Source organism: Tamandua tetradactyla, chromosome 4 (genome assembly GCF_023851605.1).
Source record: "Tamandua tetradactyla isolate mTamTet1 chromosome 4, mTamTet1.pri, whole genome shotgun sequence".
In the NCBI taxonomy this organism is placed as follows: domain Eukaryota; kingdom Metazoa; phylum Chordata; class Mammalia; order Pilosa; family Myrmecophagidae; genus Tamandua; species Tamandua tetradactyla.
In genome coordinates, this window is record NC_135330.1 from 6,521,650 (window position 1) to 6,536,901 (window position 15,252).

The window sequence follows — 15,252 nt, forward strand, 5'->3', positions numbered from 1 at the left end:
GGCAGTGGGAATTGAACCGGGGTTTCCCGCATGGCAGGTGAGAACTCTGCCTGCTGAGCCACCGTGGCCCATCCCGCCCACCCCACCTCCCTTCAATTTTAATGTGAAAAATTCCTGTTTTACTAAAGCTTTCCTATAGGACCTGGGGAAGAGGAGGTGCATATCTTTGAGTTTGTTTATTGTGAAATATAACACATATGCAAAAAAGCAGTAAATTTCCCAGTACATTTTTTTTTTCACATGGGTAGGCACTGGGAATCAAACCTGGGTCCTCTGACATGGCAGATAAGCAGTCTTACCTACTGAGCAGGTACTGGGAATCGAACCTGGGTCCTCTGGCATGGCAGGTAAGCATTCTTGCCTGCTGAGCCATCATGGCTAACCCTTCTAGTACTTTTAACAAGTAGTTATACAAGAGTTTTAAAAGTTTGGTATGGGTTACAGTTCCATGATTTTTCCTTTTTTCTTCTAGCTGCTCCAAGACACTGGAAACCAAAAGAAATATCAATATAATGATTCAGCAGTCATACTCATTTATTAAATCCTATCTTCTCTGTTATACTCCTCCTTCTCTCATTTTTCTTTTTTTTTTTTGTGATAACATATATACAAAAAAGCAATAAATTTCAAAGTACATCATAACAATTAGTTGTAGAACACATTTCAGAGTTTGGTATGGGTTACAATTCCACAATTTTAGGTTTTTACTTCTAGCTGCTCTGAGGTACTGGAAACTAAAAGAAATATCAATATAATGATTCAGCACTCATACTCATTTGTTAAACCCGACCTTCTCTGTATAAATCCACCATGACCTTTGGTCTTTCTCCCACTCTTTTGGGGGTATTTGGGCTACTCCCATTCTAACTTTTTCATGTTGGAAGGGGCTGTCGATAATATGGGTAAGAGATGGGACTATCTGATGTTCTGGAGAGGCTGGCCATCTGCATTTCAGGACTTATCTGGTCCAGGGACCCATCTGGAGATTGTAGGTTTCTGGAAAGTTACCCTAGTGCATGGAACCTTTGTAGAATCTTATATAAAGCCCTAGGTATTCTTTAGGATTGGCAGGAATGGTTTTGGTTGGGGTTTTCCAAGTTATGATAAGTAGCAATGTCTAATTGAAGCTTACATAAGAGTGACTTCCAGAGTAGCCTCTTGACTCTATTTGAACTCTCTCAATCACTGATACTTCATTAGTTACATTTCTTGTCCCCCTTTTGGTCAGGATGGAATTGTTGACCGCATGATACCAAGGCCAGACTCATCCCTGGGAGTCATCTCCCCCGCCGACAGGGAGACATCCACCCCTGCATGTCATGCGCACGTAGTGAGTGGGGGAGCAGTGGTTTCACTGCAGAGTTGGGCTTCCTACTTTTCCTGTTGCACGCTGTCTGATTGCCTTTTCTTATGACAATTATTATTTTTTAATTCTTATTATGGTAACATATCTGCAATATAACATTTCCCATTTTAACCACCTCCAAGTATACTATTCAGTGGCATTAATTACTTTCACAATTTTGTGCTACCCTTGACACCATCCATGGTCAAAATAACATTGATTTTTAAATATCATTTTCTGTACAGGGAATAGAGAGACACATTAGTCTTTCCTCTAGCAAGTTAAACAAAATTTACTTTTTTTTTTAACGATTAGTGGGATACATATAGCATGCAACTTTATACATAAAGTATACTTACAATACTGCCACAGATTTATGCCCTACAAACATAGGAGTTCTAATTAATTATATTTTGCACGATTTTCACCAAAACAGAAAAAAACAAAAGATGCACTTATAATTATATATACTACATAACTGAGTGTCTACTTTTTTTTCATCCTTCTGAGTATATTGTTGAGAGAAGAGGGCTTCTGTTTTGAACAGGCATCGATGAAATTCAAATCCCCTCTTCACAATCTTTGTACAACCGATGACCAGAAGAATTTTCCATAGAATACTTTCTGGTTCTGTATATTTTAAACCTTGTTTCTCCCTGACTAACCGCATGCTTCCAGCACTCCGCATGTAGGATATGTCCATACTGTGATACAACCTCTGACCCTGGGCCTGCCGCAAAGCTGGATGAGTCAGCACAATCGGCGATAAAGTATCCTCTAGTTGTTCCTATATGGGGATGGCTGGCAGTAATTCTACATAAAAGTGAACATGAACTACATAGCTCTTTCCCACTGAATTCAAATTAAATGTATTCTCCAATAAACCTCCCCTTAGCCAGATCCCCAAAACGCCTGCAGCTACTCCAGTGCTATCCAACAGAAGGTGAAGCTTGCCAAAGGAGGATCCGAGGGAAAAAGTGGACTAAGCCAATTACAATTAAAGTAGTTCCGTTTTGCAATTTTTACAAACACACATGTCTTAGTTTGCCTGGCTGCTATAACAAATGCCATCCTATGGACTGGCTTAAACAATGGGGATTTTATTTCGTCATATCTTCAGAGGCTAGAAGGATCACTTCCTCCTGAGGTCAGAGTGTGGGGTGCTGGCCTGCTGCCATCCTTGGGTTCCTTGGCTCGCAGCTGTACCTCAAGTTACACGGCCATGTCCTCTCCTCGTATGCTGACTTCCTGCTTCTCCTTGTGGCCTTCTCCTTAGATGTCCCCAATAATCTGGATTAAGACCTACCCTGGTTCAGTTCAGTACACCTTAACTAAAAGTAGCATCTTCAAAGGTCCAGTTATCAATGGGTTCACACCACAGGGACGTGAATTAAGATGAAGAATATGTCTAAACTGGGGTGCATGATTCAACCTAGCATGTCACGTAAACCCACTGCTAGAGCCTAAGGGCTGGGAAGGAGTGGGATAAGTGAACAGCTCTGAAGTCTAGGATTCATCAGTTCCACATAAAATCTGCCTCAATCCACTACTTCCTCTAAAATTTCCCCCAGGTCCCAGATTCCTTAAGGAATCTGAGTCTTTCTCACTTTTAAAATAAATGAATTTAATTTAAGAACAAATAATTACAGCAGTTAAAAATAAACATTTAAGGACATGCAATGAACAATTTCTCGTTTGCACCATTCTCATTCACATCAACATACATATAAGTAAGCACTTTTATTAACTTGTTTTTGGTCTTTCCAGAGTCTTTTTTTAATGTGACTATCAGCACATACAATTATTTATTAAAGTTTTCCCTTTCTCACACAAAAGGTAGCATCCTACCTACACCTGCACCTCCATATCAGTTCTAAAAGGGCATGTTTTTTTTAAATTCTTTTTGCAGCTGCATAGAATTATTTTTGTGAATTTGTCATAGTCTATTAATCTAGTTGATGGATGTTTTAGTTTATTAATGCTGCTGGAAATGCAATATATGAGAAATGGGTTGGCTTTTATAAAAGGAATTTATTAAGTTATGTTCTAGTTTGCTAGCTGTCAGAATGCAATATACCAGAAACGGAATGGCTTTTTAAAAGGGGAATTTAATAAATTGTAAGTTCACAGTTCTAAGGCCAAGATAATGTCCCAGTTACAGCAAATCTATAGAAATGTCTGATCAAAGGCATCCATTCAGGGAACAATACCTTGGTTCAAGAAGTTCAGGGTTTCTTTCTCAAGTGAGAAGGCACATGGAGAACAAAGTCAGGGCTTCTCTGTCATCTGGACGGGCACATGGCGAACATGGCATCATCTGCTAGCTTTCTCTCCTGGCTTCCTGTTTCATGAAGCTCCCGGGGAGGCATTTTCCTTCTTCATCGCCAAAGGATGCTGGCTCATGGACTTTCTGCTTCTTGGTGCTGCAGCATTCTCTGCTGTCTCCGAATCTCCTCCATTTTCCAAAATGTTTTCTCTTTTATAGGTCTCCAGAAACTTATCAAGACCCACCTAAATGGGTGGAGACATGTCGTCACTTGATCCAGCTTAACAACCACTCTTGACTAAATCACATCATCCAGGGAGATGATCTGATTACAGTTTCAAACATACAGTATTGAATAGGGAATGGAATTTTGATTAAAACATGGCTTTTCTAGGGGACATACATCCTTTCAAACCAGCACAAGTTAAAACTTTACATTCCAAGGACATAAAAATGTCCCAACTAAGGCATCCAGAAAAGATACGTTGACTCAAGAAAAGCCGATGGCATCTGAAACACCTCTGTCAGCTGGGAAGGCTCATAGCTGGCATCTACTGGCCCTTTGGCTTGTGATTTCAAACAGCTTCCCCAGGGGCATTTTCTTTCTGCATCTCCAAACATCTCTCTCTGTGTGGGCTCTGAGCTTTCTCCAAAATGGATCACTCTAAAGGACTCCAGTAAGCAACCCATCTTGACTGAGGGGAAACACATCTCCATGGAAACAACCTAATCAAAAGGTCCCACCCACAATTGGGTGAGTCACATCTCCACTGAAACAGCTTAATCAAAAAGATCTTAACCAACAATATTGGATCAGGATTAAAGAACATGGCTTTTCTGGGGTACACAACAGCTTCAAACAGGCACGATGCACGTTTACATGTTTTCAGTCTTTTGCTATTGTGGACACTGTACTGTTTAATCTCAGACCCGTACCTAACGTGTAATCTCATACATCTATGTCTTATTCCATGTGTGCAAGTACATCTGCAGGATAAACTCTTAGAAGGCTTGCTAGGTCAAAGGGTAGATGCACTTCTGAATTTCACATCTATCCCAAATTGCCCCTGTTTGGGAGTTTACCAGCTTGCACACCCACTAGCAATGCATGAGTGTGATTGATTCCCTGAAACTCTGACAACAGTGGTTCCAAACTTTGGGATTTTTACCATCTTGATAGATGAAAATTGGTATGTCAGTTTAATTTTTTTTGTTCCATTTTTAAAAAAATTGAGATATAACATATATATAGCAAATGGTACAGCTCAATGAATTTTTACGCTCAGGTACTGTGCTGGTTTGAAAGGATGTATGGACCCTAGAAAAGCCATGTTTTAATCTAAATCCCATTTTGTAAAGGCAGAATAATCCCTATTGAATACTGTATGTTTGAAACTCTAATCAGATCATCTCCCTGGAGATGTGATTTAATCAAGAGTGGTTGTTAAACTGGATTAGGTGATGACATGTTGCCACCCATTTGGGTGGGTCTTAATAAGTTTCTGGAGTCCTATAAAAGAGGAAACATTTTGGAGAATGAAAGAGATTCAGAGAGAGCCAGAGAAGAACAACACAGCCATGCGAAGCAGAGAGCCCACAAGCCAGCGACCTTTGGAGATGAAGAAGGAAAATGCCTCCGGGGAGCTTCATGAAACAGGAAGCCAGGAGAGAAAGCTAGCAGATGATGCCATGTTCACCACGTGCCCTTCCGGATGAGAGAGGAACCCTGACCGTGTTCGCCATGTGCCCTTCCACTTGAGAGAGAAACTCTGAGCTTCATCGGCCTTCTTGAACCAAGGTATCTTTCCCTGGATGCCTTAGATTGGACATCTCCATAGACTTGCTTTAATTGGATATTTTCTCGACCTAAGAACTGTAAACTACGAACTTATTAAATTCCCCTTTTTAAAAGCCATTCCGTTTCTGGCATATTGCATTCCAGCAGCTAGCAAACTAGAACAGGTACCATCAACCAGATAAAGATATGATTCTCTCCAGCCCCTCCAGAAGGCTCCTTTGTGCCTCTTCCAAATCAATACCTGCTCTCAATCCTCACAACCTCAGAGGTAACAGTTGCTCTTTCTTCCATTTGGCATAGTAAATTTTTTCTATTCTTGAACCTGAAATCACACAGCATGTTCTTATTCACAACTGTCTTCTTTCAATCAATATTATACCTGTAAGATGAATCAAATGCTTTGGGAATGACAGTTTGTTCTTCTTCATTGCTAGATTGTTTGCCATTGTACAAATATACCACGATTTATTTATCCTTTCCACTGCTGATTGGCTTTTGGATTGTTTCTAGTTTTTTACTATAACAAATAATACTCACACATGCCTTATACGTGTCTTTTCGTGAGCACATGCATTTACTTCTCTTGTGTGTGTACTCAGGTAGGGAACTGCTGGATCGTGGGGTAGGCAAATGTTTAGCTCTGGTAGCTACTGCTCAATAATTCTCTAAAGTAGCCAACCTAACTTCTACTCCCTGCAACAATATCAGTTCCAGCTGCGACACCTTCTTTGAGAACACTTTATTGTTGTCTTTTAATTGTAGCTATTCTACTATTCATTAGATACATAAATACTTCCACATACATATGTTTTTTTTTTCCTGAGCCATTTGAAAGCAGGTTGCAGCCAAGAGGTCCCTTCAGCTATAAATACTTTGGTGCATGCTTCCTGAAGGACAAGACATTCTCTCACATAACCACTATTCAATTAGCAAGATCAGTAACTTTACTGCCCTCTAATCTATAATATTTATCCAAAATTTCCCAATTGTCCCAAAATATACATTATAGCAAACACTTCTCCAGTCCAGATCTAGTCCAAGATCATACCTTGCATTAGTTGTGTCTCTTTAGGGTCCTTCATCTGGAACAGTTTCTCGGTCTGTTTTTGCCTTTCATGACCTTAACATTTTGATATTTTGTAGAAAGTCCCTCAATTTGAGTGTCCCTGATTCTTGCCTGAACCAACTATTCCAGAGATCTTTGCTAAATGGTGATTTTCTCATTGTAGCTTTAATTAATAGTGCCCTGATGACTGATGAAGTTGACCATCTTTCTCTGTGTTCATTAACACCTTGAATGTCCTCTTTTGTGAAATGCCAGCTTGTCATTTGACCATTTTTTAAAACAAGTTAAATTTCCATTTTATTTTTTCCAGAGACTAGTTTGTCTTGAGTCTTTAAGGTCTCAGCTCCTTGCCTGGGATCTTGGGGCAGCCCCTGCAGGTCTACTTAGGTTGCGGTTGTTGGATCCTTCCCGGCTTCCTGGGGGGCGATTCCAACCACCTGGCCATGAGAAGCACAAGTCACATGCAGCACAGCTTAGGAAGCACACAGGCTTCCACGACACCAGAAGCGTCCCTGACGGCTCCAACTCACTGGTGCTTCAAATGCCCAATTTCTTAGCGACCTTGAGCCTGGCAGTGGCACAGTCCCAGCAGTGACAAGGCTGATGTGGCCGTGGCCCTTTTTGGCACAGCCCGTTCTTTCCTTTGTCATCTTGGAGGTGAGCCCTCTAGAGTGGCTCTTTTCTATTTTCACTTAGGTTGGCTCACTTTTTCTTATTGGTTTATGGAAACAGGTAGACGTTTCCTGCATACAAGTTCTTTGTCAGCTATGTGCATTACAAATATTTTCTCCAAGTTCATGGCTTGAATGTTCACTTTATTAATGATGTCTTTTAATGAACAGAAGTTATTAATTTTAATGAAACCCATTTTACCAATCTTATCCTTTAAGATTAGTGGTTTTTTTTTTTAATCTGTTTAAGAAATCTTTGCCTAATTTTTCAAAACCTTTTTATTTTGGAGCAATTTCAAATTACTACAGGAAAACTGCAAAATAATGTAGAGGACTCCAATATGCCCCCTATGAAAATGCCCAGATTTACCAACTTTTAATGTTTTGCTGCCTTTGTTATATTGTTCTATCTATCTATCTATTTATCATTTATCTGTCTCCTAAACGTATGAAGGTTGGTTACATACATCATGCTTCTTGAACACTTAGTATTTCTATATATATTTCCTGAGAACGAGGATATTCACTTATGTAACCATTTTACAATGATCAAATTCAAGAAATTTCTCATTGATACAAAGCATACAGTCTATATTCCAACTTTTGCAATTGTCCCAATAACGTCATTTGGGGCATTTTCTCCTCCATTAACAGATCCAGTCCAGAATTATGTATTGCATTTGATTGCTATCGTCTCTTTAGTCTCTCTCTCTCTTTTTCTATTGTGATAACATATATGACATAAAATTTACCACTTTAACCATTTTTAAGTATACAATTCAGTGTATTAATTGCCTTCACAGTGTTGTGCCACCATCACCACTATCCAGTAAATAAAATGTTTTTATCACCTCAAAGAGACACCCTGTACCCACTATGCATTCACTTCCCATTCCCTCTCGCCCCTGCCTCTGGAAACCCATACTCTACTTTCTCTCTCAGTGAATTTGCATATTCTAGTAATTTCACATAAGTGGAATCATACACTGTCTGTTCTTTTATGTGTGGTTTATCTCACTCAACATGGTTATATATTTTTAATGTTTTTGTTATAAACAATGAAAAAATACACAAACATTCTTGACATACAAACATTCTTGTCATGGTTATAATCAGTGGCTCACAATATCATCACATAGCTGTGGATTTATCACCATGATCATTTTTTTTTTAACATTTGCATCTCTCCAGTAAAAGAAAGAAAAAAGAAAAAACTCTTATGTGCCATACTATTTACCACTCCCTTTCACTGACCATTAGCATTTCAATCTACTCAGCTTATTTTAACCTTTGTTCCCCTATTATTTGTTTATTTTTTTTGCTCATCTATACATACCACAGATAAAAGGACCATCAGACACAAGGTTTTCACAATCACAATTACATTCCAAAAGCTATATCATTATACAATCATCTTCAAGAAACATGGCTACTGGAACACAGCTCTACAGTTTCAGGAACTTCCCTCTAGTCTCTCTAATACACCATAAACTAAAAAAGAGGATATCTATATAGTGCATAAGAATAAACTCTCCAAGTTTACTCATTAATGTTAGTTCATATCAATGAGACCATATCGTATTTGTCCTTTCTGTTTCTGGCTAATCTCACTCAGCATAATGTCCTCAAGGTCCATCCACATTGTTACATGCTTCATGACTTTATTCTGTTTTACAGCTGTGTAATATGCCTTCATATGCATGTACCACAGCTTATTTAGCCACTCATCAGTTGATGGACATTTGGGCTGTTTCCATCTCTTGGCAATTATAAATAATGCTGCTATAAACATTGGTGTGCAAATGTCCATTTTCAACATGATATCTTAAAAGTTCATCCATGTTGTAGCATGTGTCAGAACTTCATTCTTTCTACGGCTGAGTAATATTCTATTTTAAGTGTATACCACATTTTCTTCATCCCTTCACCGTTGATGGACACCTGGGTTGCTTTCACCATTTGGCTATTTGAATAATGCTGATACATTTGAATAATGGTATACAAATATCTGTTTGAGTCCATAGTTTTCTTTTTGGGGGGTATATACCTAGAAGTGGGATTGCTGGATCATATAATAATCTATGTTTAACTTTCTGAGGAACCATCAAATTGTTTTCTACAGTGGCTGCACCATTTTATATTCCTATCAGCAATGTATGAGGGTTCCTATTTCTCCATGTGCTGGTTTGAAAGGAAGCATGTGCCCTAGAAAATCCATGTTTTAATCAAAATCCCATTCCATAAAGGTAGGATAATCCATATTCAATACTGTATGTTTGAAACTGTAATCAGATCATCTCCCTGGATGGTGTGATTTAATCAAGAGTGGTTGTTAAACTGGATTAGGTGATGACATGTTTCCACCCATTTGGGTGGGTCTTGATTGGTTTACTGGAGTCCTATAAAAGAGGAAACATTTGGGAGAATAAGAGATTCAGAGAGAGCAGAGCAGAACAGCATAGCCACAAGAAGCAGAGTCCACCAGGAAGCAACCTTTGGAGATGAAGAAGAAAAATGCTTCCTGGGGAGCTTCATGAAACAGGAAGCCAGGAGAAGAAGCTAGCAGATGACGCCGTGTTCGCCATGTGCCCTTTCAGATGAGAGAGGAACCCTGACCATATTCACCATGTGCCCTTCCAGATGAGAGAGAAACTCTGAACTTCATCGGCCTTCTTGAACCAAGGTATCTTTCCCTGGATGCCTTCGATTGGACATTTCTATAGACTTGTTTTAATTGGGACATTTTCTCGGCCTTAGAAGAGTGTATTAGTTAGGGTTCTCTAGAGAAACAGAATCAACAGGGAACACTTGCAAATATAAAATTTATAAAAGTGTCTCATGTGACCGCAGGAACACAGATTCCAAAATCCACAGGGCAGGGTGTGAAGCCGACAACTCCGATGGAGGGTCTGGATGAACTCCACAGGAGAGGCTCACCAGCCGAAGCAGGAATGGGGCCTGTCTCCTCTGAATCCTCCTTAAACGGCTTCCTGTGATTAGATTTAGCATCACTAATTGTAGAAGACACTCCCCTTTGACTGATTACAAATGGAACCAGCTGCGGATGCAGCTGACGTGATCATGACCTAATCCTATGGAATGTCCTCATTGCAACAAACAGGCCAGCATTTGCCCAATCAGAAAACCTGTACCACAACTTGGCCAAGTTGACACATGTCCCTAACCATGACAAAGTGTAAACTAGAAAATTATTAAATTCCCCCTTTTTAAAAGCCATTCTGTTTCTGGTATATTGCATTCCAGCAGCTAGCAAACTAGAACACTCCATATCCTTCTGAACACTTGTTATTTCCCATTTTAAAAATAATATTCCTCTGGTGGGTGTGATGTGATATTTCTTTGAGGTTTTGGCTTGCATTTCCTTAATGGCTAGTGATGTTGAACATCTCTTAATATGCTCATAGGCTATTTGCATGTCTTCCTTGGAGAAATGTCTACTGAAATCCTTGGCCTATTTTTAAGTTGGGTTGTATTTTTGTTATTGAGTTATAGTACTTTATATGTTCTGGACATTAAGTCCTTATCAGATTACATGATTTCTAAATATTTTCTCCCTTTCTAATATGTACAGCTATTATTTCTTTTTCTTGTCTAATTGCTTTGGCTATAAATTCCAATACAATGCTCAACAGCAGTGGTGGAATAAAACCTCATTCTGTGGGGTTTTCCGCCTTCTTGATAATGCCCTTTCATATGCGAAAGTTTTAAATTTTGATGGAAAAAATTTTCAACATAATATTTATTTTGTTGCTTGTGATTTTGGTGTAAAGTATAAGAATCCATTGCCAAAAAAAGGTCCTGAAAATATTTCCCTATTTTTCTTCTAAGGGTTTTAGCTCCTATATTTACATCATTGATCAATTTAGTTAATTTTTGCTAATGGAGTGAGGTAGGGTATACTTTTATTCTTTTGCATGCAGATATCCAGTTTTCCCAGCACCATTTGTTGAAGAGACTGTTCTTTCTCCATTAAGAGAGCTTGAAAAGCTTGTAAAAAATTAATTGGCCATACATATGTGGGTTTATTTCTGAACTCTCAATTCTGTTCCACTGGTCTATATATCTGACCTTGGGTCAGTAACACACTGTTTTGATTACTGTAGCTTTGTACTAAGTTTTGAAATTGAGAAATGTGAGTCCCCCAAGTTTATTCTTCTTTCTTAAGACGTTTTTGAAAATTAGGGGCCCTTTGCTCTTCCATTTGAACTTGATGGTTAGCTTTTTCATTTCTACAAAGAAGGCTGTTAGAATTTTGATGGTAATGTGCTGAATCTATAAATCACTTTGATAGTACTGACGTCTTAACGATATTAAATCTTCCAATCCATGAATACAGGATGTCTTTCCATTTACATAGACCTTTTTCAATTTCCTTCAGTAATGAGTTGTAGTTTTCCAGGTACAATTCCTCTATATCCTTGATATTTTTAGTTGTTATTGTAAGTGAAAATTTTTTCTTGACTTCACCTTTTGGATTATTCATTGTTGGTATATAGAAACACAACTGATTTTTATGTATTGATCGTATATCCACCACTTTGCTGAATTCATTTATTAGCTCTAGTTGCTCTCTTGTTGATTCTTCATGATTTTCTGTATATAGGGTCATGTCATCTATGAATAGGAATACTTTTATTTTTTCCTTTCTAATATGTATAGCTATTATTTCTTTTTCTTGCCTAATTGCTCTGGCTTTAAATTCCAATACAGTGTTCAAGAGTAGTGGTGAAAGTAGGCATGCTTATCTTGTTCCTGATCATAAGGTAAAAGCTTTAAGTCTTTCACCATTGAATATGATGTTAGCCATGCATTTTTTTTTAAATTGCCCTTTATTATACTGAGGAAGTTTCCTTCTATTCCAGCTGTTTTGAGTAGTTTTTTTTTTTTAATCAAGAAGGGGTGCTAGATTTTGTCAAATGACTTTTCTGCATCAATTGGAATGATCATATTTTTTCTTCATGATATTTCATTGATTTTCTTGTGCTGGACCACCCTTGCATTCTTCAGATAAATTCCACTTGGTCATGGTGTATATTCCATTTAATGTGCTCTTGGATTGGGTTTGCTAGTATTTTGTTGAGATTTTTGCATCTATATTTGTTTTAGTTTGTTAGCTACCAGAATGCAATATACCAGAAACAGAATGGCTTTTAAAAAGGTGAATTTAATGAATCGCTAGTTTACAGTTCTAAGGCTGAGAAAATGTCCAGTTAAAACAAGTCTGTAGAAATGTCCAATCAAAGGTAGCCAGAGAAAGATACCTTGGTTCAAGAAGGCCGATGAAGTTCAGGGTTTCTCTCTCATCCGAGAAGGTACATGGTGAACACAGTCAGGGTTTCTCCCTCAGCTGGAAGGGCACATGGTGAGCACAGCATCATCTGCTAGCTTTATCTCCTGGCTTCCTGTTTCATGAAGCTCCCTGGGAAGCGTTTTCCTTTTTCATCTCCAAAGAGCTGGCTGATGGACTCTCTGCTTCATGGTACTGCAGCATTCTCTGCTTTCTCTGAATCTCTCATTCTCCAAAATGTTTCCTCTTTTACAGGACTCCAGTAAATCAATCAAGACCTACCCAAATGGGTGTAGACACATCTCCCCTAATCCAGCTGAACAATCACTCTTGATTAGGTTACATACTCCAATACAGTATTGAATAGGGATTATTCTGCCTTTACGAAATGGGATTTTGATTAAAACATGGCTTTTCTAGGGGACACACATCCTTTCAAACCAGCACAATATTCATAAGGGATCCTGGTCTGTCATTTTGTCTTTTGGTGATATCTGCCTCTGACCTTGGTATTAGGGTAATGTTGGCATCATAGACTGAATTAAGAAGTGTTCCCTCCCCTGCCAGTTTTGTTGGAAGAGTTTGAGCAGCATTGGTGTAAATTCTTCTTGGAATCTTTGGTAAAACTCACCGTTAAAACCACCCGGTCCTGGACTTTTATTATTCTGAGAGGATTTTGAGTACTGATTCAAGCTCTTTAGTTTGTATTGGTCTGTTGGGAACTTCTGTTTATTTCGTGGGTCAGTATTGGTAATTTGTGTATTTCTAGGAATTTTTTCATTTCATGTAAGTTATCTAATTTGTTGCTTTGAGGCCATAAACCAGAGAAGCCATAGATTCCTAATTAAGGCAAAAAAAAAAAAATAACTCTCTCTGTAGGTGCTTCTTAAAGCACATGCGCACATTTCTAAGCACTATAGCCATCTGTACTAAAACCAGTTATGCTACATTTCCGTAACTTCAAAGAAACACGTTTACAAACTTAGAAATCCCTACTTGGTTCTGTTCCTTCCTTGGTCTCACCTGTACAACGCCCCGTACGCCCCGTGGTGGCATGGAGTGGTACTTTGAAGGCCCTTCAGCTGCCCAGGACTAACTTCCCGGTCTGTTAGTTCTCTAATAAATTGTGACTATTTTGCTATATGGAGTGGACTACTTCATTTCTCAGTCTCAAATGCCCCTTGAACTTGGCAGAATCTATCCTATAAGTTTGCAGCCAGTTGGTGAGCCAGCCAGAAGACCAAAAGCAAAATAAGCCGAAGGAAACAGGGATCTGCAGGGGAAATCCCAGGATGGCCAACTTCCAGTATGTAGGGAGGTAGCCTGTTTTATAGAACAGTTCAGCCCAATGCATGCGTACAGGGATGCCCTGAAAATGCCACCTCAAGTGTTATTTGTCCTGAAAGGAAATCTAGGGGTTCAAATGGAAACCACAAGGAAAACAAACAATTGCAGCCACAGCGTGGCCATGCACGGAAGCAGGATTCCACCAGGGCAGGTCCAAATGGTTATCCGCGGAGAAGGCTAGGATCCCTGGGAGCGTGTAGAAGAGGGAGAATGGGGTGGGGGTGGGGTAGGAAATTGAAATTGAAAACAAGCCAAAACAAGCAAGGCCAGTACAAACATGAAAGCAACCAGAGATCCCGATGACCTTCGGGAAGAGATCCCTGCTCAGAAGCAGGCAGTAATGAGGGAGCTGCCCCCCCACTGCCCCCACATATCCAGAATTAGTAGAATTAATAGAGAAGTTTAAATGAAAAGTCCGAAAGAGCATAGCCTCTTGGTCATTAAGATTACAGGATATAAGGGGAGACGGAATTATGCTTTCAGGAGTGGAAATGGCAAAATGGCTAGCATAGCTATTTTCAACTGGTAAAGGCCAGACAGTATCCAAAATTTATTAGTATGATGTATTTTAGCTGTATCGGCCTGGCCTAATGAGGTGGATATGCCATCCACAATGGCAGATGGTCATCTATGGAATAATACAAAATATAGAGAACTAGGAATGAAGCATACAGCATATGATGACGTTTTCATGGACTTGATTATGAGCTGTTCATGGCTGATATGAAAGATAAAATCCTCCAAACCACATCTCCAGCCTGGTATGGGACCGTAGTAGGTAGATATCTAACCCATTAGTTGGCCAGGCCATTCACCAATTGGTACAGGTAATGGCAGACTTGGGTGAGACAGAAGGAATCTGTTCGAAAGGGGTAAGGAAAGTAACCAAAGAGGCTTTGCAAGGCAGGTAGTAGAGGAGGACTGTACATATAAACTGTAAACAATTATGGGCTGGCTTAATTGCTGCAGGCACCCCAGAAGAAAAAAATAGGAAAACAACCTAATGCTGTATACTAGTAGGACTTGGCAAAAGCAGCTAAGGAAAAAAGATATCAGCCTCTGTCCGAGTCTAAATCTGTACCACTAATTATCACTCCCAAAGCAGAGCCCATTTATTAGTCCTGTATGGCTTGTGAAAAAAACTGATAGTAGTTAGAGAGCCTAATATTGCAATGCTTCTTGATAACTTACTGGCTCAGTTAGGAGAGTTTCGTTATGGAACTAGTGCCTTTTTCAGTATCCCACCAGCTGAAGATAGCTCAGATCAACTTGCATTTCTGCAGGGAGGATGGTAGTAGACTTCCTGGGTGTCCTAGTTTGCTAGCTGCTGGAATGCAACACACCAGGAATGGAATGGCTTTTAGAAAGAGGAATTTAATTAGTTACTAGTTTACAGTTCTAAGGCCGAGAAAATGTACCAATTACAAGTCTATAGAAATGTCCAATCTAAG